Here is a 26,212-nt window from a genome sequence, read left to right on the forward strand (position 1 = left end):
AAAAAAAAACGCGCGCGCGCGCACCACCGATTTCCGGTTTCCATTTGAGTGCTGCGGCTGATTGCGGGGGAAAGAGTGTACGACTACGGATTAATATTGATGTTAAAAAAACGGGAGGCAGAGCTTGCTACTGCCTTGCCTCCTTCCACCGTCAGATCTGCGGTGCCCCGACTTATTTCTTTTTTTTCCTAACTGCAGTTTTTAGGATATATATATATATATATATATATATATATATATATGGAATGCAATAAAAGCGATTATAGAAGCTGTAAAGGAGACAGTCCAACCGTGCTGCTTCTACCGTAGCTGGCATTCCCAGATGTGGTTAGCTACAGCTCTCAGAATCCCAAGCTGCAAAGGCTTTTGCTTGGGGTTTATGGGAGTTGTAGTCAACAACATCTGGGAATCCCTGTTAGAGGCAACACTGCAGCCCAGCCACCCTACCCCGCCTCCTAGTAATTAACTATCCCATCCTAAACCCTTGGTGTTTTTGTTTTTTTTTAAAGAAGGCTAGGAAGGGAAGGAGTCTTGTGAATGGTTGGCCTTGCATCGTGTTCGATTCGTAACCTGAAGTGTTATATTATAGTTCTTATCATAATCACTGACGCCCTTTGAATTAGAGCTTTTCTTCGCTGAGCTCTGAGAGTTCAGGGCTAAGCGCGGAATGCCCGGATGTAGCCTGGTGACGTCTGTTCTCTTCGTCGTAATAGGAGGCGCTACTCTTCACACGCTCTGGCAGTTCTAGTGCGCCTGCGCTTTGAAAGCGGCCGCCAGGGAAAGTGAGAGGCGGATGCGCGACTGCGCGTGCCCGAAAACAGCGAGAAGGCGAAGGCGCGCTTTTTCTATGCAGAGCAGAGCAAAGAAATGGAGTTTGGGACGGGCGGTATCTGCGTAGGTAGGTAAAAGTAACAGTGGAAACGGAAGATGAGAGCAGTGTTATCAAAAAAGGCGATGGACCATTGCAGTTCCCTGCTTAGAGTGGCTTTGTCACCCAGTTACCGCATTACCGTGAAATGTGCAAAATCCTAGCAGGCTCCCACCAAATATGTTGGGAGTCTTAAAACTAATTCTGGATGCTCTCGTCTCATAATATTAGAACTTGCGGGCATCCGTGGAAGCTAGATTCTGCTGGCTGGGAGATTCAGGACAGACAAAAAGAAACCCTTCTTCACAACCTGTAGTTAAACAATGGAAGGAGGTTCCAAGTTCCCTCCCTGGCAGCATCTCAAAGACAGGGCTGAGAGAGACTCCTGCCTGCAACTTTGGAGAAGCTGCTGCCAGTCTGTGTAGACAATACTGAGCCATCTGGACCAAGGGTCTGACTTGGTGGAAGGCTGCTTCCTATGTTCTAATTTGCTGCCACTGGAGTCATAACCATTAAGTATCAATAACATAACACAAGAACAGCCCTGCTGGAACAGGCCCACGGCCCATCTAGTCTAGCATCCTGTTTCACACGGTTGCCCACCAGATGCTGCTGGAAGCCTACAGGCAGGAGTTGAGGGCATGCCCTCGCTCCTGCTATTACTCCCCTGCAATTGGTATTCAGAAGCATCCTGCTTCTGAAGTTGGGGGTGGAGAACTTGGGCTACTACAAATAAACCTATTATTTCAGTGTTATCGAGTGGTAAGAACAATTTATTTCCTCTCCCACATCATTAGAGGAGAGACCCCACGCTACCACAACAAACCAGGGCAAGAAGTTTGGTTCTGGTTTCAGATCCTTCCAAAACAGATCTGAGTGTTGGTGGCAACAGAGATATCTAGATTGGACAGCTACCTGTCCAAATGAAGAGAACAGAAAGGAACACAAACTGTGGCCAAAAAAAAAAAAAAAGCAAGGTGACAATAAGGGAGGCAAAAAGAGAGTTTGAGGAACATTTTAGCTAAAAGCATCAAGGGGAATAACAAAAACTTCTTTAAATACATCAGATGCAGGAAACCTGCTAGGGAGGTGGTTGGACCGTTAGACAATGAGGGAGTGAAAGGGATATTAATAAGAATATGGAGTTTGCAGAGAAGCTCAATGAGTTCTTTGCATCCGTCTTCACGGCAGAGGATACTGAGCATATACCTGTTACTGAAACGGGCTTTTTGGGGATGGAGGCTAAAGAACTGAGTCAGATAGAAGTGAGAAGAGATGATGTTCTAAACCAGGGATTCTCAACGTGTGGGTCCCCAGATGTAATTGGACTTCAACTCCCATAATTCCCAACCAAAGGCCACTGGGGCTGAGGATTATGGGAGTTGAAGTCCAATAACATCTGGGGACCCACACATTGAGAAACCCTGTTCTAAACTGCCTGGAAAAACTGAAGACTAGCAAATCTCCAGGGCTGGATGGCATCCATCCAAGAGTCTTCAAAGAACTCAAAAATGAAATTGCCAACCTCCTTGCTAAAATATATAACTTATCCCTGCAATCGGGCTCTGTACCAGAGGACTGGAAAGTAGCCAATGTAACACCGATTTTCAAAAAGGGATCCAGGTGCAATCTGGGAAATTACAGGCTGGTTAGCTTAACGTCCGTTCCAGGCAAATTGATGGAAAGCATCCTCAAGGATAAAATTGTAAAACACATAGAAGAACAGGCCCTGCTGGGAGAGAACCATCTATATCAGGGCATGTCTACATAACACCCTTAAGGTGGTATAACAGCCATTCCGCCTCCCTAGGGAATCCTGTGAAATGTAGTTATGTGCCTGAAAGGGAGGATCAGATTCTAGGGAATCTCAAGCACCCTCCCCAAACTACAGTTCCCAAGATTCCTTTGGGAAAATGCCACATGGGACAAAACCAGATCTGTTCACCCTAGTAACAGTGAATCCCGTTTAGTTCAGTGGGGACAGGGATCCATCTTATCTTATTTATTATTTCTCTGTGTAAACCACCCTGAGCCATTTTTGGAAGGGCGGTATAGAAATTGAATGAATGAATGGATGAAATAATAGGATAGGATTGCAGCCTTAGAGGGGGAAAGCATGTGGACGCCTTATGGGATACAGTTCTCTGTTCTAGATGGCAAGCCATGTACGCATTGTGCAATGTGTGTGGCAGCGGATGCACATGCAGCCCGTACTTGCTGTATTTCCAGGCAACGACAGGGATGCTGCTGCCCCGAAAACTTTTTTTAAAAACAGAGTGCCTGCAGGGGGAAAGTGGCAGGAGGGATAAGTGCAACCCTCCCTCCGCCCTTAAAGGGACACACACACACACACACACCCCGCCGGCATTGTTTGAACCGGTACCATCACTAACCGGTTCGCAGACCTCTTGCATGGCCTTCGGACCGGTTCGTGCACATCCCTAGAAGTCTGTTCTGCATTTATTGTCCCCTTATTTCCCTCTGAAATGTTGTAATTTGAATTTGTCTTCTTTAAACTTTCAACTATTGTTTTAGCAAAAAGCCCAGGGCAAAATCTTCTTTTTTAATTTTATTTTAAGTACTTGTTACTGATATAGCTTCCAGACGTTAAGTGTCCTGGAAATGGCTCATGGATAATAGAATATCCAGAGCCAATCCATTAAAATGGTTTTTCCTGTTTGGTAATGAGGTTTTAAGTATATCTGTGTTTTATATTAACTGAGAATACTCTTTCACATTTCAGAAAATCCCTCTGCATAGCATTATTATGACTGGTTTGTTTTTCTATTTGAAACAATCAGTGTTCAAATTACTGTATGTTTTTTTAAAGGTCCTTCCAGATGTGAACATACATTCTGTGTCTACATGCATCTGCCTTGAGAGGTGATCAGGGGTGCAGTGTGGCACAACCGAAGGGAAACCTTGTGTTTCTCTGAGGGTTGGCAGGAGAGGGAGGAATTAGGTTAGGGCAGGAGGAGTTCCAAACCTTGGGTCTCCAGCTGTCGCTGGACTACAAGTCCCATCACCCCCAGCCAGGATGTTGGGACTTGTAGTCCAACAGCACTGGAGAGCCTCAGGTTGGTCAGTCCTGCCTTAAGAGACTAGACAGCAGAAAGAAAATGGGAGCTTTTAATATATAGTACTTGTTCTCCTTTAAACCACCATCAGACACAGTATTTTGAAGTTTTTATATATGATGTATATATTGTTGACCAAGCAAAGTGATTTTGGATAGATTAAACCTATAGGAAAGGTCAAAGCACAAGTGGGCTAACTAGTGAAGATGGTAATTATCAATTAAGATTATAGTGAATGTCACTTTAAGATTATAGTAGGCAGATTAGTTCTTACCGGAACTGCTTGTCTATTAATGTGCTTGCAAAAGAGAAGTAAAAGAATAGCTTGACGTTTGTAGGATTTCAAATATTATTCTCAAAGCTGAATAATTACCACATATGGTAAATTTGAGTCATCCTTAATTCAAATCTGAGAAAGATCTTCTGTTTCTCTTAGGCATGGTGTTGTTTTTGAATTAATATTGAGTGTTAAAATCTGTTGAGAACAATGACAGTTATAATCTGCTGATTATATTCAGAATTTATCCTTTAAAATACCAAAAAGCCCTCTTCAAACCTCTCCCCCAACATATTCTGGTGTAAAAAGTAATAAAGTAAAGAGTGCCGTCAAATTGATTTCAACTCCTGGCACCCACAGAGCCCTGTGGTTTTCTTTGGTAGAATGCAAGAGGGGTTTACTATTGCTTCCTCCAGCGCAGTACGAGATTATGCCTTTCAGCACCTTCCTATATCACTGCTGCCCAATATCGTACCAGTGGGGATTGGAACTGGCAACCTTCTGCTTGCTAGTCAAGCATTTCCCCACTGCGCCATTAGGGGCTTGTAAAAAGTAGTGCATTTAGCTCATTTACGTGGCAGGATTTTCATGCAAAATGTGATAGGTAATCAGGAAGTATGATATTCAGAATTTCTTCTAAAAAACACATTTTTTTAAAAAAGAATCACTGAGCATATTCCAGTGTAAAAAGTAGTACATCCAGCAAATTTCAGTGGCAGGATTGTGTATGCAATATTTGGGATCTGTAGGGCATTGGGAAGTATGACTTTATTTTGCATGAACAAGCAAATTCTTCAAAATATATAATAGATGTATAAACTTTTAATGATTTTTCACAATACTATGAACATACAAATGGTAGTGGGGAGTCAGATGGTGACCTCATTTAGGCCACATGTGATCATCACTAGATACACCATCACACATGTGCACCACCACAATATTCCCTTGGTAGAAGAGTATATTTGTTTCATTTTTCTGAACCCAAATGAAAAACATCCATTTTGCTGAGCCGGAAACTGCATGGAGACTTGAAAAACGATAGTTCTCGGAGAGCCAAATTGTTCCCTGTGGCTATGTAACTGAAATCAATAACCAGAACCAAAGATTAAGAATGCCATGTTATGTGACCAGTGAGACCACAAAGGTTGTAGGCAGAAACGTGGAAGCGTGCGAAGGCAGATTATGAAGCTGGAGCGGCCGTTTCTGCCTCCATTTAATGCAATAAAAGGTCAGACTATGCTTTGCAAAAGTATGCTTAATTTTTAAAAAGTTAAATAGCAGCCGAATCAGGACCTTTGCAAGGGAGCCTTTAATCTCACCCCTTGCCATGGCCCCAGACTGCACCCACAATAACTATTTGCCAAAGGGGAAAAAAGATTCCATTGGCACTAAGGGAAGCTTTTGTCCTTAGCAAATACAGGCAGTCCTCAATTTAAGACACTTGGATTAAGACAAAGAGCACTTAAGATGTTGGTAAATCACCACCTTGTTTCAACTTTACAACACTTGGCACAGGAGGAGAGGCTCTGTTAGTTGGATGCTGGTGCATGGGCTAGAAGAGGGCTAGATTAATTCTCTGGAATTCTCTGGCTAGTGGTGGCCTCTAGCTTGGATGGCTTTAAAAGGGGCTTAGAGGAATTCACGGAATAGAGGTCTATCAATGGCTACTAGTCTGAGGGCTATAGGCCACCTCCAGCCTCAGAGGCAAGATGCCTCTAAATACCAGTTGCAGGGGGAGCAGCAGCAAAAGAGAAGGCTTGACCTCATCTCTTGTCTGTGAGCTTCCCAGAGGCACCTGAGGGCTATTTTTATGGCCTTAAGAGGAATGATCGCTCAGGCTCATGTTGTCATGTTGTCAGTTTCCGGGCATAGTACAAGGTGTTGGTCATAACCTATAAAGCCCTAAACAGCTTGGGCCCTGGGTATTTAAGAGAACGCCTTCTTTGCTGTGAACCACACCGCCCATTGAGAGCATCTGGAGAGGTTCCTCTGCAGTTGCCATGGGCTCATCTGGTGGCTACTCAGGGACGGGCCTTCTCCACTGCTGCCCCTGGACTTTGGAATGTGTTCCCTGTTGAAATAAGAGCCTCCCCATCTCTTACAACTTTTTAAGAAGGCAGTCAAGATGCATTTGTTCACCCAGGCTTTTAATTAGATATTAACTGTGTTTTAATTGTGTTTTAATAGCTTTAACTTTTTAAATTTTTAATTGTTGAAATATGTTAATCTTTTTATTGGTTGTTTTTATTGTCTTGTAAACCGCCCAGAAGAACTTGCATTTTGGGCGGTATAAAAAGATGCGAAATAAATAAATAGAGACGGGCACTCCTGGTGGGAGCTGTTGCTGCATCATCTGTGTCTGTGGAGAGATGGTCTGGCTTCTCCTGCCGCCTCCACCATTGCGGCTTCCGCTCCTCCTCCTCCAGGATCAATTGCTGTGCTGTGACAGCAAGAGGGAGGGAGCCCGGTCCATCCCCAGCCCACCCACCGCTTCCTCCTGCCCACCTACGCTCCTTCCTTCCCTGTCTAGCGAGGAGGGGGACATGGAGGAGAGCTACCCAGTTGCCTCCCATCCTTCTGCAGAAAGGTGCGACATGGATTCTGGGTTCCTTTGGAGGGAGAGTCACTGCAGACTGACTATAATATTTGTCATACTGACCGCAGTCAGAGGCTGACATGTTGCATAACATTCCATATGCATTTTACCAAACTGTGTGTGCAGTTGCTCAAGACTGCAGACTGTAATATTTGTAATATTTAATTTATTTTCACAAGTACACAGGTAGAGCAGTGGATGGAGTTGAAAGATGGTAGAACATTCCTAAGAATCAGTGACAAGTTCAAGTTATACCGGGGAGTCTAAACTCTGCATTCTAAGAGGCCTCCAGTCCAGTGTCCATTTCATTCATGCATCTTCTAAACGTCTTCCTCTGCTAGCTGCAGTTTCACTGACTCAATTATGCCTACAGGGAAGGAAGGGAAAGGGGAATCTTACACTTTCCCATGAGCCCTGGGCCATGAGGTGGTATTTGCAAGATTCCTAATGGCAGTTGCCTTTGAAGGTGATAGTAGCTATTCTCAGAGCTATTCAAGAACATCCTCTGAGTCATCAAGCAGTGATTAACTTACAAATGGTTACCTTTCAGTTAATGACCCTGTCATTTTTAATATTCGGGCATTAACATGAAAGGGGGCCAACATGTGCTTATGGCAGGTCTTGACAAATCCCAGCTGCCAGGGAGCCATGGTGCCTAGAGATTTAATCTTGGCACCTAGACTAGGATATTCAAAGGTTTAATGAAATTTTATTTTGACCTAGGCAGCCCTGTTCTAAGTAGGTTGCTTATAAAGGGAATAAAGGGAAGCCCATTCACACACACACACACACACACACACACACACACACACACACACTCTGCCCTCCATACTGTAATTTCTTTCTATTTGGGCTGGCTCCTAGATCCAAAGAAAATTTGTCAAGGCCTGGCATGGATCAAATATTGTTAAATAGCAGACAACCGCTGTAAACCGCCTTGGGATTGTTTTAATGAAAGGCGGTATATTAATTCAACAATAAATAAATAAACAAACTATTTAAAAACTATTATTATGTCTTGTTTACACAGTCAGACCTTGGTGTTATTGACTGGTTTGTTTTATCCAGACATCGAGTCCTTCCCAAGGACCTGGGATGCCAGAATTTTATTGTCAATTGTTATAGATATCGTCGCAGAATATAGGCTGTTCCCAGTAAAGCTGCTTTTTGTAATTGGCTGGTGGTGATTTCTGTGGCCCGTATGGTGTTGAGGTGCTCTTCAAGGTCTTTTGGAACTGCACCAAATTTCAATTTGTAGATCTTTGTATTTTGTTATTTTTTTCTATTTCTTTTTCTTCTATTCTGCTATCCCCTGGTATTGCTATGTCAATTATTTTGACTTGTTTTTCTTTCTTCTCGACTACAGTTATATCTGGTGTATTGTGTGGCAGATGTTTGTCTGTTTGTAGTATTATTATTATTATTATTATTATTATTACTACTACTACTACTACATATATATCCCGCTCTTCCTCCAAGGAGCCCAGAGTGATGTACTACATACTTGAGTTTCTCTTTCACAACAACCCTGTGAAGTAAGTTAGGCTGAGAGAGAAGTGACCGGCCCAGAGTCACCCAGCTAGTTTCATGGCTGAATGGGGATTTGAACTCGGGTCTCCCCCGTCCTAGTCCAGCACTCTAAGAAAAATATGCATTGTATAAACATCAACATGTTGGATCCTTGCACTAATTGCAGAAACAAAAGAGTTAACTGTTACTGTGTACCTATTGTTAGCTTACAAAAATACAATGAATTGTTATAACAGAAAAATATTGGGTAACATTCCTGTAACTGAGCCAGTCTTTAAACAATGGCTTTTCTCCTGGCGCGTCAGAGTCAGGCTACAATAAGAAGAGAAATTAAAATAGGAATATAGCAAAGCAACATCTCTTTAAAAAGTTTTTCGAGGCTGTTGTGCTCAATAAGCAGCAGGGCAATTCCTCAAGCGTCCTCAGCATCACGGCTTCTCTGGCTGACGTACTGTGCCATGTTCTAAGTGCGTTTTAACGAAACGTCTGCACAGTTGCGCAAGAGTGGTCTTGTGCAAACACACACATTTCACAAATGCAGTGTGCGGTGGACAGTCATTTCTTTCCATGGCTGCCCATCGTGCAACTCTGTGTGCAATTCCATGCATTGGTGCAAGAGCACTCTTGAACAACTGCGCACATGGTTTGGTAAAGTGTGCGTGAAACGTTGTGCAGTATGTCCGCCAGAGAGACAGTCGGGTGAAGGTATTTGCCCAGGCCTTTGACGGGCATGCCCACCTTTCCTAAGACCTCACTCTCCAAGCATTGTATCCGGTGCCTAAGCATTAATCTTGCCTTCCTATTGCCTGGAATTCTGCTGCAAAGAAGAGGCCTCGTGGTGCAGTTGCGAATAATCTTTTCAACCTGCTGTTGGAACCGATGCCTAGAAAAGGGGCTCGTGGGGGAAAGAGACTCTCTGCTGTTATTCCAGAAAACAAAAGCAGCTTCGGCTGATGGCTTGATGACAGTCCTGAACCAAATGTTCCTGCTGTGGCAGTCACAAGAAAGCGGGGTGCCCTGGGGTGCTAGTTACTCCGCTCCTCGACTCTGACAGACGCTTCCTTACTTGATTGCTTTTCCTCTAGGCTCCATTAGTACCGAGGTCTCTGCAGCCTTCACAGGGAATCCCAAACTGGTAATTTCGGTGGAAAAAAATGTGCCTGAGTCAAACCCAGTCCTGAGAAGCTGTCAGCAGGATTTTCCTCTCTTCCCCATATAAATGAGAATCATGCATTGCTCTCCAGAGCAATTAGAGCTTCCAAATGTTAGAGCTGCCATGGTTAATGTCTGCTCCGTAGTGGCTGATGTCAGCACTTTGGACTGGGAGAGAGAGAGGAAGGGAGAGACGGCTGGATTCCAATGAGGAAGAGAAACCTCTTGGCATTGTCCCAGGGGGGCCTCTCTCCTCCCTCTCCTCACGCCACAGTAGAAGATGGGCTGTATGTGTACTGTGCAAGGGCTGCCCAAAGTATCGCAGTGCCTGAGGCGAGATTCAAAATGCTGCCTTGCCCCCCGCTTCCAGTGGGAGCCAGCCCGCCTCCTTCGAAACCCGTCCTGGCAGGCTTTGAAAGCGCATGTTAGGCAGGGAAGAGGGAAAGCTGCTAGCAGTCTTCTCTCCTTGCACGGCCTGTGATGAAGGGTGCTCCTTAGGAAGCTTGCAAGGCTCCGATCGGTCCCAAAGAGCCACCCAGACCATCCGCCACCCGAGGCAACGGCCTCGCCTCATGAAAGGGCTGCCCCTGGTACTGTGCGCAGGAGGAGCAAAGCAGATCCCTGGTGGGGGACAGCCCCTTCTGCTGGTCTCCCCACCCACCCCACCCCATGTCATCACTTGAGGCCACTCTCAGATGATGCCACCAGCCAAGCCAGGCCGTGGCGGCAGGGTGTTTCTTGCTCAAGTGGGGTGGGGGAGAAGAAGAGGTTATGTCCCAGCAGGATCAGGAAGGGAACATTTGCAGTGTGCTTCAGTGGCGTGGGGAAGGGTGGCAGTGGTGGACAGTGGGGTGGCACCACTCCTCGGGGCAGGGGCCCCCATGCTTGCTGCCCCCCCCCCCCGCTGTGACCTGTCTCACACTTGAGTCTGAGGCAAATGCCTGACCCTGGCTCACGGAAGGGGTGGTGGGGTACAAAGGGCCCTGCCAGATCAGTCCTAAGGGCCACCCAGATCAGCATTCTGGCTAGCCAGCTGCCTCCAGGAAGACCACAAGCAAACAATGAAGGCCATAGCTCTTCCCTGCTATTGCTCCCTCCAGCAACTCATGTTCATTGGTACCCCTCCACAAAAAAAGAAGAACCCACAGTTGTCTCTGAAATAACTTGAAACTGACAAACGTAAAGGGCACCCATCATTGTTTATTCCGCATTTAACAATAATCAGACCTTGCTTTAAAGTTTTGATGCAACAGATTATTTCAAATAATAACACAAATGAGAATGGCATGGACAAAAATGATGGGACCCTTAACCTAATATTTTGTTGCACAACCTTTAGGGGCAATCACTGCAAATTTGCGATTCCTGTAGCTCTCAATGAGACTTCTGCACCTGTCAACAGGTAGTTTGGCCCACTCTTCCTGAGCAAACTGCTCCAGCTGTGTTAGGTTTGAAGGGTGCCTTCTCCAGACTTCATGTTTCAGTCCTTTCCATAGATGTTCGATAGGATTCAAATAGTGGTGTGCACGGAACCGCGGCGGCGCGGTCCGGCACTGGGGGGGCGGGTGTCGAACTTTAAGGGCGGGGGGGTAGTACTTACCCCTCCCGCCGCTCTTCCCCCTCCGGTGCTGTATTTAGAATTGAATTTTTAGGGGTGACAGCGTTCCTCCCTGCCGCCCCTGCTCCCGTCGTTGCCAGGAAGTCGTGTAAATACCAGCACGCATGTGCGTGGTGCACACGCGCCTGTCGCCACCATGCGCACGCCGCATATGTCACACGCACTCTGCATGTGACGTATGCGGCGCACACACGGCAGCGACAGGCGCGCATGCACCGCGACGGGCACATGCGTGCTGGTATTTACACGACTTCCTGGCAACGACGGGAGCAGGGGCAGCAGGGAGGAAAGCTGCCACCCCCAAAACTTCAATTCTAAATACAGCACCGGAGGAGGAAGAGCGGCGGGAGGGGTGAGTACTACCCCCCGCCCTTAAAGTTCGACCCCCCCTCAGTGCTGGACCGCCGGTCCGGTTCCGAACCGGTTCGGAGGCCTCCAACATGGCCTCCAAACCGGTTCGTGCACATCCCTAGATTCAAAGCATGGCTCATAGAAGGCCACTTCAGAATAGTCCAATGTTTTGTTCTTAGCCATTCTTGGGTGCTTTTAGCTGTGTGTTTTGGGTCATTATCCTGTTGGAGGATCCATGACCTGTGACTGAGACAGAGCTTTCTGACACTGGGCAGTATGTTTCGCTCCAGAATGTCTTGATAATCTTGAGCTTTCATCGTTTCCTGCACAGACTCAAGGCACCCCGTGCCAGATGCAGCAAAGCAGCCCCAAAACATAACCGAACCTTCTCCATGTTTCACAGCAGATATGGTGTTCTTTTCTTTGAAAGCTTCATTTTTTCGTCTGTGAACATAGAGCTGATGTGACTTGCCAAAAAGCTCCAGTTTTGTTTCATCTGTCCAAAGGACATTCTCCCAGAAGCATTGTGACTTGTCAATATGCATTTTTGCAAATTCCAGTCTGGCTTTTTAATGACAAAACTGGAGCTTTTTGAATGACTAAGGACATTGGACTATTCTCAAATGGCCTTCTGTGAGCCCTGATTTGAATCCTATCGGACATCTATGGAAAGAACTGAAACATGCAGTCTGGAGAAGGCACCCTTCAAACCTGTCACAGGTTATTTCAGAGACAATTGTGGGTTCTTCTTTTTTCGTGGAGCGGTACCAACACATTTGTCCATGTGTGTATCCTCCATGAAAGGCCTCCAGCAATGTTAACCTGATGAGGACAAGTCTTGTAGCACCTTCAAGATGTATTTATTTTTATTTATTTATTTATTTATTTATTATTCATTTTATTTATTCGATTTCTATACCGCCTTTCCAAAAATGGCTCAGGGTGGTTTACACAGAGAAATGATAAATAAATAAAATGGGTCCCTGTCCCCAAAGGGCTCATAATCTAAAAGAAACATACGATATACACCAGCAACAGTCACTGGAGGTACAGTGCTGGGGGTGGAGAGGGCCAGTTATCCCCCCCCCCCCGTTGCTAAATAAAGAGAATTGCCATGTTAAAAGGTGCCTCTTTGCCCAGTTAGCAGGGGTAATAGATGTGTTGTTGCAGAAGTTTTTTTGTGGATTAGAAGAGCCACTTCCTTAGATGCATGAAGTGTCATTTTTATTTGGCATATAGTGGGGTGAGGTGGTCCACTATTAATTACTGGTCATTACCACCAACTAAACCTCTTGCCTGGCATGTAAATGGCACAGGGACTTGCCCCAAGGCTCTTACAATATACAGAAAAAGTCGTTAGGGAGCCAACAGAGAAGGGGGGCAGTAGCGGAATATATAAATAAGAGAAATATATCATTTACGTGCTTAGGAACAAGACATTCTTTTGACAATCATGGCTTTCTGTGAAATGAAATTGGGAAATAAAAAAACTCAGGATTTTTAGAAGAACAAATCTTATGATTTTGTGTTTCACTGCGGGAGGAAAAGGAAATGGTTGGATTTTAATTATTGCCCTTAAAAAAACCAACCAGACAGGCCCATGTATAGCATAAAACCAATCAATCTCTGAATAACTGTTCCCCATTTAGTCGCAAGCGAAATACCAAATGGAAAATTCACCTTTTTGTTCCACTTCGCTGTCCGTATCTAACTTCCTCTCCCCGTCTTACCCAAGGGGATGAGGAAATCGTAGTTCTGTATGAACATTTCCGGTTCCCAATTGCACTCGGTGGAGTCCTCCAACAAGAGCCCTAGAAATAAGTAGAACTTCATGTGCAAGTTCAGATGGAATAAGGCGGGCTGGAGGCTTCATTGAATACTCTGTAGGATTAACATAGATGCTTAGACTTAGAGCGGGAAAGGGTACGGTAGCTGCCTTGTGGGTATGTGACAGGCAAAAATTCAGCAGGTACACAAACTACGTAGATGGCGGGGAAGAGACGGGACCTATTGGGTTTCTGCCCGTTTTGTTCAACCTTTAAATGGCCCAGGATGACTTTCCTCCAATTGAGTCCAAAACGGGATCCTTTAAAGGTTAAATGTTTTGTGTTCGCGTTTCATTAAACCCTTGGCGGGCCATTGCACCCTCCCTCTTAGAGAACCTCTGCTGTATTTTTTTAATTTACTGAATTTATATACTACCTAATATTAAAAAAATCTCTAGGTGGTGATTTTTTCGTTTCTTTGCATCGAAAGTGGGATTATTGTCCCCGACGTGATGAATCTACCGCTCTCGCCCCTCACTCGGAGACTTTGCTGCCTTGCGATTGGGAACCTGAAGTGTTCTATGCGTGAACCGCTGTCGTTTCGTCTCCCCCGTGAGATCCCTCTCCCGCCCCTCACACCCCCCCCAGTGACGTCATGACGCCAAGCCGCGTGGGCGACAGCCGCGCAGAGGGGAGAGAGACCCGCCATCCACTTAGCCTCGGGGAGAGTGAGAGTGTGTATGATGGGGGGGGGGGAAGGACTACCTTCCCCACAGTGCTCCGCGCGGCGCATGCGTGCTCCGCGCTTCGCGGCCGGCCATCTTGCTCCCTTCAGCTGGCGCCAGCGCCGCCAAACAAACCCGAAGGTGCCCGCCGCGCTCGGGAGTGGGATCCTCCATGGTGGTCGCGGGGGCGGATTGGCAGGTGGGTCCCGGGGCGGGCCAGCACCGGGGCGGGAGGGAGGAGAGCGAGCCGTGGAGAGGCAGCCCCTCCTCTCCCCCCCGTGGCGGGGGGAGGGGGGGAAATCCATCCCCCCACCTGGCTGCAAAGGGGAGACCGGGGGAGGGGGGGAGCTGCCCTTCCTGCCGCCGCCCCCTCCCCGTGATGGCTGCTGCCGCTGCTGCTTTCCTCCTCTGTCTTCCTCTCCCCCTTTTATTCCCTTCATTTTATTATTGGGGGGGGGTATTTAATGACATCCCTCTCCCTTTTCTCCCCCCCACCCATTTACTGACTGGTTCATGGCTCTCCCCTCCCCAGTTTCCCTTTATTTTATTATGGGTGGGGGGAGATAAATAATGGTTCTCCCCCCTCCCTTTTCTCCCCACCCCCCTTAATGACTGGCTCATGGCTGCTTCCCCCCCTTTACCTCCCTTCACCCCCACCTCTGCCCCCCACGCTGAGGGGTGGGGAAAGAGAACTGCCCTTGCCTCCCTCCCCCCACCTTGGTCAGGCTGCTGCTGCTTCTTTCCATGCTTGTATTCTCCCCCCCCCCAACTGTGTTTTGTTTTGTTTTGTTTTTAATGGAGAGAACTAGCTGCTCCTGTTCCCCTTTGATGGACTGATTGGTGGAGGGCAGCTTCTTCCTTGGGTGCCTTTGTTCCTCTCTCCCTCCTTGGATCTTCTTATATTTTTGGGGGGAGAAGCCATTGTGTTCTACACACACACCACACACATACACATGCCATGATTGCTTGGTTGCTGCTGCTTTACATTTCTGTCTTTACCTCTTCTTATGGGGAAAATAACACTCTTCTTTATCTGCCCCCCAACATAAGTTTGATTGCTTTATCTGTGTGTGTGTTTTTAAGCACATTTGTCTTTTTCTAACCTCTCCCTTATATATTTGTTTTGGAGGGGGGTCAGAGATCATGGGCTGCCTTTCCACCTCTTCTCCACTCCCATGACTGACTGACTAATGGTTGCTGCTTTATATGCTTGTATGCCTCTCTCTCCCCTCCTCACGCGTTATTTGTGGGGTGGGATAGAAAGAAAAATGCCTTTCCCCCCCATTTCCATCCACTATTGATGGCTGCAGCTGCTGCTTTACATACAATTTTTAAATGATATGGGAGAGAGAAATAGCTGTCGTTCTTCCCATCCTCCCCCCACCATAATTTGATTGATTGGCTCCTACTTTCCATGCCTGTGTGTCCTCCCCTCCCATGTATGTGCATTGCCAGGTGGAGCCATTTCTCTCTCTTTCTTTCCTTTCTGTTGGAGATTCCTGCATTCTTCCTCTTCCCGCCACCCCTTGCCTTTTCCGGTCTTCATTGGTGCTTTGCTTTGTTGGCAATGGAACCCATCTCTCCTTCCAGATCACTGTCAGTCTTCATTGTTGCTGTCGCCATCACAGCTTGGAGACACTGGAAGATGCTTCTCTGGCTCCCAAGTTAGCTAGATATTTAGGCATTTTTGTCTTTTGAAGCAAGCCATTTTGAATCTCCCTCTCCACAATACATCTCTGACACTGCAGCCTTAAGCTTGCTTGCTTGGGAGTAAGTCCCCTTGAACACAGTGTGATTTACTCCTAAGTAAATGTATAGGATTGGGCTGTACAAGAACTGGGAGCAGCCATCCCATCACTCCTCTCCCCCTCAGTCAGTGTTGTTGGGACCCGTGATTGGGATTTCAATTCTTTTGTCTATTGTGCAGCCTACATTAAAAAAACCCCAAATCAATCAAAGTTCTGTTGTGCTCCCTGAATCTATTCAGAAAGGAGTAACTGGGATTTTGGAATGTGAGGAACGGGGCTGCAATCTTTAAATAGATCGATCAATCGATCAACCAATGCTTTGATTGATTAAGGGCATACCTCTTGAAGCGTCATTGCTATTTGGTTCCAGTTTGCTATCTCCGTAGGAACGAACAGAGAATACAAAATATTGCCTCTCCTTTTCTGCACAAGTGGTAGCTTTTGTTTGTCAAAATAGGTTTTCTTTCACTTTCTTCCATATGTTAAAAAAGGAAGTTTTGGTAATTGGTATATATATATATACTTAAATTTTAATTGCTTAATCAGTTAAAATGCAGTCAGTCAACACAAAAATTTTGCTTAGTTGACAGGCTAGGAATCAAGAATGTCCTGGCTTTTGGTGCTCTGCAGTCTGTGCTTGGCAGTTATGGTTTTGCAGTGCCAAATCTGGAATGCTTCTCCGTGCCCTGTGGGCCTCATGCCTGCACTTTCAGATCACAACACACAGGGCTGAGAGAACGTGCCCTCGCCTGAGTTGAGTAGGGTTTTGGCTTGCGATATGGGGTGTGTGTGTTTATTCTGGCAGCGGGATGGATTAAATGAACATGTCAGTAGCCTGACACATCGTGATCAGGATAACGTTGGGCAACTTGTTACTTTGCATTAGGCCTCAGCATGATTGCACTGCCAGTTTACAAAGTGAAATGTTTGTGTGTGGTGGTAGATCTGCTGTTCATATAGCTTCAGGGTGCCAGCCATGTGCAGAACTGGATTTACATGATACTAATGACTTGGTGGAGCCGGGCTCTGGTCATATTTGTGGTGGGCTGGGTGGACAGTGTCTATTCCCTGCCCCCCCAACCAAGTATTTAATCTGCATAAACTATGTAGCTTGAGCAAATTTGTGGATGCAGTCATAGCCAAGTGATAGAGCATCTGCTTTGCCTACAGAAGATCCCAGGCAGCATCTTCAGGTAGGGCTGGGAAAGACTTCTGCCTGGAACTTTGGAACATGTCTTTCATTCAGTGTAGTAGACCAAGGTTGCGCAACTCCAGTGCCCTGGTGGGCCGGAACTATCCACAGCTTGGCATGCAGGGGTTGAGGTCAATTTTAAGTGCTTTATTACATTAAAATTAAAAATATTATTGTGGATCCATTCCCCTGTCAACTAACTCAATAGTTTTAACCGAAGATAGTGGTCAGAGAATAGGTCCTGTGCCTGCTCAATCAGTGGGGCCCCTGGAGTGCATGCCAGCCCCAAACAAATGCCAAGTCCTCTCCTCTCCCTAAATCGCCATCGCTTTCAGGCTACAATCCCCGACATGGTTACATGGGAGTAATCCTCACTGGGTACACCATGGAACGTATTGCTGAGAAAACATGCATAGGATGGCGCTGTAAGGCAATTTTCAGCTCTTGTGTTGCTGCGGGATACCTGGGAGCCAGTAAAATACTCCCTGAGGGCTGGATCTGGCTCCTGGGCCTTATGTTGTGCAGGCCTGGTGTAGACAATGCTGAGCTAGATGGACCAAGGGTTTGATTCCGGATAAGGCAGCTTCCTATGTAAATTCACATATATTGCCAAAGCTTGCTTGATGCAGGAATTACAAAGAGCTATCCAGAACAGTGAAGAACTGCCCGCTGGAGATCCTGTTTAATCTGCCTTAGGCTTTGGCCCTGTACATTCAAGTCCACCTTTATGATCAAAGGGACTAGAAACATGCATTCCAAACAACAATCTTGAGATCCTTAAGCTTCTGGCTTCTACACTCTGGGCCAGTTTCTGCAGTTGTGGAATACATGCAGCCCTATGGGTTAATTAGCTGACGTTTCCCCACGTTAGAAGTGCTTCCTGAAACAGTTCCCCCCCTGATTTTAAGACCAGTAGCCACTACATTCACGGCTTGAAAAAAAGGGGTGGTGATGGATTGATAGCTTAACTGGAATGATGAACAAAATCATCATTATGGAGCAGCAAACTGTACTGGCTTGGATGAATGGAAGGGAAATGGAGTGGATTAGCCCGTGCTTCTTTCTATCTGGGAATGCCTGTGGCTGTACCGGAAAGTGGTTCGAATGGTTTACAAAGTCTCAGGCCAGGTTTACTTTCTGGCAAAGCATCCAAAAAGCAGAGGAACCAAAAGCAATTTAATTACACACAGCAGTTTGGGGAGAAGGAATGGTTTCAGCCCAGATTGGTCCCCCACTGACTTGCGCTGTGGGCATTCATAGCTCTGTAGCTGGGGTCCCTCTTTTGTTCAGGGGAACAGCTTCTACTTTGTCCATAACATAGGAGCATAGGAAGCTGCCCTTCTACTGAGTCAGGCCCTTGGTCCATCTAGCTCAGTATTGTGTACACTGACTGGCAGCAGCTTCTCCAAGGCTGCAGGCAGGAGTTTCTCTCAGCCTTGCCTGGAGATGCTGCCAAGGAAGGAACTTGGAACCTTCTGCAGGCAAGCAGGCAGGCGCTCTTCCCGGAGCAGCCCCATCCCAAGGGGAATATCTTATAGTGCTCACACATGTAGTCTCCCATCCAAATGCAAGCCAGGGCAGATCCTGCTTAGCACAGGGGACAATTCATGCTTGTGGCCGCAAGACCAGCGCTCCTCATTGTGGCACTTCAAGCTCTTTGCAGAGGATTCTGGGTCATGTGCTAGCCTGCAAACTCAGTTTATGCATGACATTGCACAGGCTTGTTTGGCCGCACGGTTACCCTGTGTGAGCTGAGACCACAGCCTAGAACAGGCCTCATTATTATTATTATTATTAGTATTAGTATTAGTATTTTATTTAAATTCTTTTATTTATTTAAGTTTTATTTTATTTATATATGTATATATATATATATATATATATATATAAATTAATTATTTTGGCTTTGGAGCCATCCCCCAAATGTGGTAACCAAGACTGCCCTCTGCTTCATGGTGGAAGGGGGAGTGGGCTTGCCCCTTGCCCCCAGCGATAATGCCCTTCACTGCTCCTGGCTCCCGTGTGTCTGGCTCAGGCAGGCGATGGACTGACGCGAACAGGAGGAGGAGTGAGCAAGCCAAGCAGAAGCCTTATTGCTCCCTTCTGCTCCTGGTCTGCTGCTTTATTGCCTGCCTGACCTGGGAGAGAAGGCAGCAGCCTGCTCTTGCCTTGCTCACTTCTCCTGCTCGCATCTGTCCATTGCCCGGCACCAGCCCCATGCTGAAGTATCTAGGCACTCTGGCAAGCTGGTGCCTGGGAATTACATAAGAACATAAGAACAGCCCTGCTGGATCAGGCCCAAGGAAGCCCATCTAGTCCAGCATCCTGTTTTGCACAGTGGCCCACCAGATGCCCTCTCACCTGCCATTACTCCCCTGCAACTGGTACTCAGAGGCATCCTGCCTTTGAGGCTGGAGGTGGCCCACAGCCCTCCTCCGACTAGTAGCCGATGATAGACCTCTCCACTCTCCTCCATGAAGTCATCCAAACCCCTCTTAAAGCCATCCAGGTGGTTGGCTGTCACCACATCCTGTGGCAGAGAGTTCCACAAGTGGATCATGCGTTGTGTGAAAAAGTACTTCTGTTTGTTGGTCCTAGATTTCCTGGCAATCAATTTCATGGGATGACCCCTGGTTCTAGTGTTATGGGAGAGGGAAAAGAATTTCTCTCTCTCCACTTTCTCCACACCATGCATGATTTTATTGACCTCTGTCATGTCTCCCCACAGTCGTTCCCCCCCCCCCCCCAACAAGGCTTTTGTCAAGCCTTGGCCCATGTAGCACTGAGGGTGGATCTTGGAGGAGGAGGAGCGGTCGTGATGAGAAGGCTGTTGTTCGGGGATCCTTGTCGGCTATTACCAACCTCATCAAGGAACTTTCCAAATGCTGGTGTGGGGTTTTCTGGGAAATTTGATCTGGAATAATCTTCCGATACACTAAGTTGACCTGGGATCTGATTTTAGCATGTTTATTTGTCATAAACAAAACTTTGTTTTTGTTTCTTTAAAAAAAATTCCATTAAAAGATACATGAATATATTTCTCTTCTTATTTTATTTATTTTCACATTTATTTATTTTTACTTGTATATCCCGCTCTTCCTCCAAGGAGCCTGGAGCGGTGTACTTAGTTACATTTCTCTTCACAACAACCCTGTGAAGTAGGTTAGGTTGAGAGAGAAGAGACTGGCCCAGAGTCACCCAGCTAGTCTCATAGCTGACTGGGGATTTGAACTCGGGTCTCCCCGGTCCTAGACCAGCACTCTAACCACTACACCACGCTGGCTCTTCTTGTGGCTTTAATATATTTTACTAGTTTTATTGCGGGGTTTGCTGCCTTGGAGTCTTTCTGACAAAAGGCAGGATGAAAATTGGGGAAATAATAGATGTGGATGCTACATTTCTTGTATATGCTACATAAATCTCTGTGTTTTTTTCCAGTCCCAAAACCTTACAGCCAAAATATTTCTTTTTGAACTGCAGCTCCCATCATCCTTTGGCTTATGCAGCTGGGGATGATGGGCATTGTAGTTCAACATCTGGGGACCCAAGGTTGAGCTCGCCTGGATTAGGGGGAAATGTGCCAAGTACTTCAGTCATTGTGGTTTCAGTGTTGGGTTCAAATGAGTTCAAAGCTTTACCCCAGACTATTTTTGCCAGAATACTTGCAAATATTTACATAGCATGTACTTCCTGTGCATTGTTTAGAACAACAAAATGAAGGTATTGAAGATGTTGGCATACCAGCTCCCTTACACCTTAAGAGCTGTATATGAGAGAGAGAGAGAGACTGATTTCAGGGTCCCAGGAAACCTTGCTGAAGCTATGCAGATTTAGGTTTGAGCGGTGCCTGGAAGGGAGACAACCTGGAAATCCCATGCATGCAGCCTTGAGTTCCATGGCGAAAGAAAGATATATAAGGTATGAAGGCTCAAAGGCTCAGAAAATCCACTTGTCGTGTAGTGAGTGAAAAATGATGAGTGACAAAAGTCACGGGAAGCGGCCATATACTGGAGTCAGACCCTTGGTCTATCTAGCTCAGTATTGTCTACCCAGACTGGCAGCAGCTTCTCCAAGGCAGGAGTCTCTCTCAGCCCTCTCTTGGAGATGCTGCCAGGGAGGGAACTTGGAGCCTAGATGCTCTTCCCAGAGCGGCTCCATCCCCTAAGGGGGATACCTTACAGTGAAAACACTTCCAGTCTCCCTTTTGTATGCAACCAGGGCGGACCCTGCTTAGCTTAAGGGGTCAAGTCATGCTTGCTACCACAAGACCAGGAACCATCTGCCAAGTACAGTTTTTGGCTGTCTGGTGAACTGGGTCAGCATTCCTTGACCCCGACGTTCAATACATCAGCCCTCTTTGCATGCCCTTTCTGCATATTCAGTTTGCGCATGGGATTGTGCCTGCTGGCTCTGCCTGCCACGAAAGGACCCTTTAACTGTGTGTGGGGAGCTCATGCTTGCCTCCTGCTGGATCTGTGAAGTTCAGCTGGGGTCATGCCAGCAGCCACAAGCTCCCTCTCTTTCCATGTACATTTGATGTGTAGTCAGAGCATGAGAAAAATGCCATGGCTATAAGACAGAATTATTTTATTTTACATTTATTTATTTGATTTCTATACCGCCTTCCCAAAAATGGCTCAGGGTGGTTTACACAGAGAAATAATAAATAAATAAGATGTCTCCCTGTCCCCAAAGGGCTCAAAATCTAAAAGAAACATAAGATAGACACCAGCAACAGTCACTGGGGGTGGATAGGGCCAGTTGCTCGCCCCCTGCTAAATAAAGAGAACCACCACGTTAAGAAGGTGCCTCTTTGCCAAGTTAGCAATTACAATTTTGAAACTGTCCAGTTTGAATGCTATATCTCCATTATAAAGGTAAAGTGTGCGGTCGAGTCGGTGTCGACTCCTGGTGCCCACAAAGCCCTGTGGTTGTCTTTGGTAGAATACAGGAGGGGTTTACCATTGCCTCCTCCTGCACAGTATGCGATGATGCCTTTCAGCACCTTCCTGTATTGCTGCTGCCCAATAGAGGTGTTTCCCATAGTCTGAGAAACATACCAGTGGGCATTCGAACCGGCAACCTCTGGCTTACTAGTCAAATCATTTCCCCGCTGCGCCATTAGGTGGCCTCTCCATTATATAGCACAGTGATTAGTTTTGAGAGGTGAAAATCACCCCACCGAAAAATATGTATTCGAACATATTCGAATGTATTCAAATGTTTTCGAACCTGAATACAAGATGTCTCTCATTTTTAGACTAGCCCCTTAAAAAATATCAGTTATACTTATATTTACCCGAAGGGAAGAGGACTCTGAATTCAAGATGACCCCTTGATTTCTAACGTAACAGAACAGGGGGGAACCTAGTCTTGGCTTCAGGTGAATACAGTGGGTGTGGAGAATGTTACGTCTCACATCACTGCAGAGAAGATCGGGGGGGTCCTAAAAGGCTCCTAGAAAATCAGGTTAAAGATCTGCTGGGAAGTACCTCTGCTTTGCCTGAAGGAGAGAAAGGGGCTCTGAAAGGAAGGGGAGCTGTAACCTGTCTTCATGGAGTTCTCATATAGCCAAGGCTAATGGGAGGGCTTCTGCCAGCGCTTCTGGAATCCGATTGCATCTCCAGTGAAAGCTGCTGATTCCCAGCTCTTCAAAGAACAATTTCCACATGTGTGCCGAGGAATCTGAGCTCCTTGCTAGGGCCAGGACATAAACCTTCTCCGAAATTTTTTGGGAAATGCCAGCACTGGATTAGTGCCTGAGACCATCTCTGGAACTGTTCTGAACACGCCGTGTCGGTCGTACAGCAGAAACAGGTTAGAACAGAAGAACAGCCCTGCTGGATCAGGCCCAAGGAGGCCCTCTAGTCCAGCATCCTGTTTCGCACAGTGGCCCACCAGATGCCTCCGAGAAGCCCACTGGCAGGGGCTGGGGGCATGCCCTCAAACCAGGTCCTGCTGGTTTTCTGCCTTCCATGTCCAGTGGGAGGCCTGGCAGCTTTCCCCTCAGATGTTAGTACCGGTGGGATGTTTCTGTGCGGATGGTTGTGATGCAGTTCATCCTTTCAGCAGAGCTGTGGTGGGGTTCTTCAATCAATCGTGGCCGTTTCCTTCTGTGGCTCTAGGGCAGAGCTGCTCAACTGCAGCCCTTCTGCTGAGTTTGGACTACATCTCCCAGCATCCCCAGCGGCCGATACTCAGGGGTGGTGGGCGTTGTCGGCCCACATCTGCAGCAGGGCCGAAGCGGAGTAAGCCCTGCTCCAGGGGTCTCTTGGCAAGGTTTTGCTTGCTCCTTGAGCTGGTGAAGCCTAATGGCTAAGAGGCTGAGCTACAGAGCAAGACTCCTCCGGTTCCCGTCTCCCGCTTTCATCTCTCCCACCCCGACGGGCGTGTGGAGATGATCGTTGTCCTTTTTACAGAGTGTTGGTAAGAATTTAATCAAGGTAATGCATGGGGAAGACTTTGCACACTTGGAAAGCATTGTACAAGGGCCAAGTCGTAGTATTTGGGTTCATACCCATATTCTCTCTAATTTATTTCATCTGTGTGCAGAATGAGTTTTGTTCCGGGTGGCAGAATCAAGGCAGTGTGTGTGCACGTGTATTCAGAGTAGGGCCTTCCTGATTCAACCTGAGCGGGATCGAAAATTAACTGAGCAGACATCAAAAAACGTGGGTGCATCCACATGTGCATGCCTTAGCAGGAACACTGGTTCGTACTATGCAAGAGGTTGTCCTTGGCAGGAATCATTAAGAACATCATCCTCATCCCACACTTCCTCCAAGGTACTGAGAGTGGTGTAAGCCCCCCCCACACACACAGACGCCTTGTTCTCCCCCAAACCCAGTGCTGAGAGAGAGAGATCTATGTGGCGGATCCAAGAGTTGAACCCATGCCTCCTTGGCTCACATCTCACTCTCTAGCTCAGTGATCTTCACTGTCTTTAAAGATCTTCACTGTCTTTCAAAATGAGAGCGGTTTCCCACCATGTTCTTTAAAGGAGCCCCACCGGCACCAGGCAAAGCGTGGCATTGCAGTGTGGGAATGGTTGCCTCAATACAGTGCTGGGGTAGACCGTTGAGAGTACTGAGCTTTGGTCAAAGCTTTGCACAGGCCTAATAAACCATTAGTCATGGGGCCACGGCAGACTCGTGGGTCTTGCAGTGAAGAACACCGCTCTAGCCACTATGTTGCACTCTCTGCCATAAGAGGAGTCTAGCTGGAACAGGCCAAAAGTCTCTCTAGCCCAGCATCCTGTTCCCAACAGTGGCCAGCCATTGCCTTTGTGAAGCCTGCCTGCAGAACCTGATGGCAACAACCCCTTCTCCACCTTGTTACACCATGACTGCTGTTAAACAAGCTAGGCTTCATTTAGCTGTCACAGCTGATAATTGTCCTCTGTTCCTTGTGAATTTGGTTGTACGAATGAAAGAACCTGCTATTTTATTTTATTTTATTTTATTTTTAAAGGCCCTATAGCACTATTTAAAACCTGTCTTGTCTTTCATAGTTGCTGAGTATGTGTTGGTTTCCCTTTTGAAAAAAATTATAATCATAGAGACTTTCCCTGGAGTTTCAAGATGAAAGCCACAAAGAGCTGTAAAGTTTTTGGGATATAGTTTGTATCAATTTATGTTGTCTCCAGGTTCTTTGTTGTAATAATTGATTAGAATTTAATTTTGTTAGCCAACTATTGTTAAAATCAATAAAAATTGAATTGGGGGGGGATTGTTAGCCAACATGCAGATGAACATTACGTGCGCCAAATAATGTTTCACTTACACAATGGAGAGGTGATTTTTGCTGATTCCCCACCCCCACCCTTCATGACTCCTGAAAACATGTCCCTGAGGATTGTGGAACTCTCAGGGACATAATTCCAGGAGGCACGGAGGGCTTCAGAAGAAAGGGGGGATTGGTAAAACAATCTGCAGGCAGCAGTCTTCCTAAGCCTTATCTTGAAGATGCCATGGAGGGGACTTTGAACCTTCTCCATGCATGCATTCAGGTGCTTTTCCCAGAGCAGCCCCATCCCCTAAGGAGGAGATCTTACAGTGCTCACACATGTAGTCTCCCATTCATATGCAAACGAGGGCAGACCCTGCTTATCCAAAGGGACAACTCATGCTTGCAACCACAAGACCAGCTTTCCTCCCCACCCCTTTTACATGTGACCTGAGCCATAGCACAGTGGCAGAGAATGTGCTTTGCATGCAGAAAGCCTTTGGAGAGCTGCTGCCAGTCAGAGTAGAAGAGGGGTGCGCAACTCAAAATGCCCAGTGAGCCGGAACCAACCATGACATGCTGTGCAGGGGCCGAGGTTAATTTTCAGTGTGTTTAATTTTTACATGACAATTAAAAATATTAGAGAGCGCACTCATTAGCTGCTTCTGGATCCTTTCCCCCTCCAGGTGACCCACCATTTTAATCAAGGATTCATTCATTAAGTGTTGTCAGGTTGGTGTCGACTCTTAGCGACCACATAGATAGATTCTCTCCAGGATGATCTGTCTTCAGCTTGGCCTTTAAGGTCTCTCAGTGGTGCATTCATTGCTGTTGTAATTGAGTCCATCCACCTTGCTGCTGGTCATCCTCTTCTTCTCTTTCCTTCAACTTTCCCCAGCATTATGGACTTCTCAAGGGAGCAGGGTCTTCGCATAGTGTGTCCGAAGTATGATAGTTTAAGCCTGGTCATCATTTGTGCCTTGAGTGAAAATTCTGGATTGATTTGTTCTATGATCCATTGGTTTGTTTTCCTGGCTGTCCATGGTCTCCTCAAAAGTCTTCTCCAGCACCAAACTTCAGAAGCGTCAATACTTTTTCTATCTTGCTTCTTCAGAGTCCAGCTTTCACATCCATAGAGTGTCACGGGAAAAACCATTGTACTACCAAGGAAAGTAGCCGGAAAATAGCCCATACTGCCCCTGCTTGTTCAGTGGGGTGGATGCCAGCCTGCCCAAAATGCCAAGACACCTCTCCTCTCCTCAAACTGCTTTTGCTTTCAAGTTGCAACCCTAGGCATGCTTACTTGGGAGCAAGCCTTGCTGGGCACACTGTGGGATGCATTTCCAAATCAACAGGCCTGGGTGGCATTTTAAGGCCATCTCTGGAGAGAAGATGGCCCCCCTCAGAGATGAGGAAACTGACCCAAAGAGTGACCCGCTGCTTCCTGGCTGCTGCTGTGGCTCCAGCCCACTCCATTGCTGTTGCTGCCTCTTACTGGCCCACTCACTCATTGGTCCATCACTGCCACTTGCATCTCATCTTGGGACAAACCAAGAGCTCTAAGTGGCTCTTGATGTTGCTGCA

At 46.7% G+C, this 26,212-nt stretch overlaps 1 protein-coding gene across 8 annotated transcripts in view; it reads left to right on the top strand.

The window, feature by feature from the left end:
- The first annotated feature begins 778 nt into the window (after positions 1-778).
- The window catches only part of EMSY (EMSY transcriptional repressor, BRCA2 interacting), a 79,436-nt gene continuing 54,002 nt past the window's right edge, over positions 779-26,212 (top strand). For 5 of the 8 annotated variants that reach the window (XR_008319646.1, XM_053310504.1, XM_053310510.1 and 2 more), the window contains exon 1: positions 14,040-14,162. The gene's annotated coding sequence lies outside the window, so the exon portion shown is untranslated. Of the gene's footprint in view, positions 899-14,039; positions 14,163-26,212 lie in introns of those variants that run through there. The other 3 variants (XM_053310507.1, XM_053310506.1, XM_053310508.1) reach the window with 3 other exon arrangements.

The sequence above is a fragment of the Hemicordylus capensis genome, chromosome 3 (assembly GCF_027244095.1).
Source record: "Hemicordylus capensis ecotype Gifberg chromosome 3, rHemCap1.1.pri, whole genome shotgun sequence".
Taxonomy (NCBI): domain Eukaryota; kingdom Metazoa; phylum Chordata; class Lepidosauria; order Squamata; family Cordylidae; genus Hemicordylus; species Hemicordylus capensis.